This window comes from Carlito syrichta, unplaced genomic scaffold, assembly GCF_000164805.1.
Source record: "Carlito syrichta isolate Samal-C Ts95f unplaced genomic scaffold, Tarsius_syrichta-2.0.1 Scaffold307492, whole genome shotgun sequence".
Lineage (NCBI taxonomy): Eukaryota > Metazoa > Chordata > Mammalia > Primates > Tarsiidae > Carlito > Carlito syrichta.
This window is the reverse complement of record NW_007251588.1, coordinates 6,761-8,999: the sequence shown is the minus strand read 5'-3', so window position 1 is coordinate 8,999 and position 2,239 is coordinate 6,761. Positions and strand designations below refer to the sequence as shown.

General features: G+C 41.1%; 1 long non-coding RNA gene across 1 annotated transcript; it reads right to left on the bottom strand.

The window, feature by feature from the left end:
* Positions 1 to 549: 549 nt before the first annotated feature.
* Positions 550 to 2,029, bottom strand: LOC103266881. The gene is made up of 3 exons (XR_504725.2): positions 1,980 to 2,029; positions 1,164 to 1,188; positions 550 to 637 (listed from the first exon to the last, which is right to left on the bottom strand). It is a non-coding gene; the product is annotated as an uncharacterized LOC103266881 (long non-coding RNA).
* Between the last annotated feature and the right edge of the window lie 210 nt (positions 2,030 to 2,239).

The window sequence follows — 2,239 nt, the reverse complement described above, 5'->3', positions numbered from 1 at the left end:
TCAACAATATCTATGCAGCTGGAGACCTCATTTTAAATGAATTGTTACAGAAACAAACAAAACAAAATACTACATGTTCTCACTCACAAGTGTGTCCTAAACACTGAGCACAAGAATGGAGATAAAAGAGACTGAGAACTGATTTAAGCAGAGAGGGAGAAAGAGACATATGTACACAAAACTACCCCCTGGATACCATGATCATTTCTGAGATTGGGTGGGCTGTTCAGAGGGAAAAATCTTGCCTTCCTGCCAGAAAACTGTGTAAGTAATCCTCACATGTACGCCATTATTCTAAAGTTATAACATACCCAGAAAAGAAAACTTAACATAGAGGATTCACAGAGACATCATATTCGAGAACTTAAAGCCCAGTCTCATTAAAATTTAAAGAAGGAAAATGCTGCAAGTTATGCCCTTAGATCACTGTGGCACAAAGCTTAAGCAACAATCATAAGAGAGGCATAAATACCAAAATATTTGTAAATTAAGCAATAGGTACCTCTTTGGGTGGCTTTCTTAGGGTACACCTTTTTGTTTAGCGTGAGCCTCTTGATGCTAAACCACTTAGAGTGAAGTGGGTCTGTTAAGGGTTCCTGGATGGGACATCCTCTCCAAACCTCTCTGTGGTATAAATCTATAAGCCAAGAATAATAAGAGAGCCACACAATTGCAAAAGATTTTAAATTAAGTACTTCAGTGACTTATTGGAAGACATTCATATGGTACTCTCCGGTCACAGATGTGTCCTTACAAAATGACTTTCTCTCAGGGGAACCACAATGTTCCTTCCTAATAGAAACCTAAATCATCTGACATACACTAAAGCCAGTGCTTCTTTGTCTCAGCCAGTAAGAGATTTCAGTTTGGGCTCGATGTCACAGCCGGTAATCCCGCGCATTTGGGAGTCTGAGGTGAGCCCGCAGATTCGCGACGCACCTGGGGAACTTGGCGAGACCTCATCTCTACAATAAACCCAAAATTAGCAGAGCGTGGTACTGCTCGCCTGTAATTTTAGCTACTTGGAAGGCTGACAGGGATGTATCGCCGGAGCACAACAGGTCAAAGGTGGGGTGGCCGGAAGCGGCCACTGCACTCCAGTCTGGGCGACAGAGTGAAACTACAACTCAAAAAAAGAAAAAAAGAATTTTCAGGGTACATACCACTCTCCTCCGCACTGGGTGGCATCTGCAATAATGTAAAAGAGGAGAGTGTAAAGAGTAGATTAAACTGTGAAATGCACAAGTATCTTTCATTGATGTTTCAAAACCCATTGGTTGAGTCCAAGTTAAAAGTCCTCAGCCGGGCTCGGTGGCTCAGCCTGTAATCCCGCGCCTTTGGAAAGCTGAGGTGAGTGGATTGCCTGAGCCCGCGGGTTCGAGACCCGCCTGAGCAGCGAGATCTCATCTCTAAAATAAATCAAAAAATCAGCTGGGTGTGGTAGCGCATGCCTGTAATTCCGGCTACTCAGAAGGCTGTGGCGGAAGGATCGCCGGAGCCCAGCAGGTCGAGGCTGCGGTGGCCCGAAGCGGCCACTGCACTCCAGTCTGGGCGACAGAGTGAGACTCCAACTCAAATAAATAAATAAATAAATAAATAAATAAATAAATAAATAAATAAAATAAAAGTCCTTAAAACTAGGAAGAGATAAAACTCGTGAAAAAAGATAGACATTTTCTACACAATTTCCCCTTACCAGCGATTTAAATGAAAAATTCACAATTCCTAATTCATGGATAAAAATAGATGGTAAAGGAAATGCCTGCACATTAAAAAGTATGGTGAATGCTATCATTTAAAAATGTCTAACTGTGTCAAGTATGAGTTAGTAAGAAAAGGCCACTCAGTACAACAGCACTAAGAGAATTCTATGTGTCATACCTAATGTACATTTTTGGACTTTTGTATCTAAACTTTTTGACAAGGGCCAAATTCAGAAAAATTACCATATTCCTCGTGAAAATGTAAAGTGGACTTACCTGGGGAGTACGCGATTCTGATTCACAGGAGGTTTTCTCCACATTCTCCTCGCCGACTAGGAAAATTCAGAGAAAATATTATTACCCAGATAATTGGTGATTTTGAATTAATTTGGGTGCTTTGAGATAGTATATGAAGGAGGTTGATTAAAAAGCATGGTCTTAAGTTACTAGGGCATCCTGCTGAATCAAAGACGGATGGCAAAGGAGAAGTGTAGAGAGTAAATAATACAGATACTTTAACTTAGTGCTAATGTTCA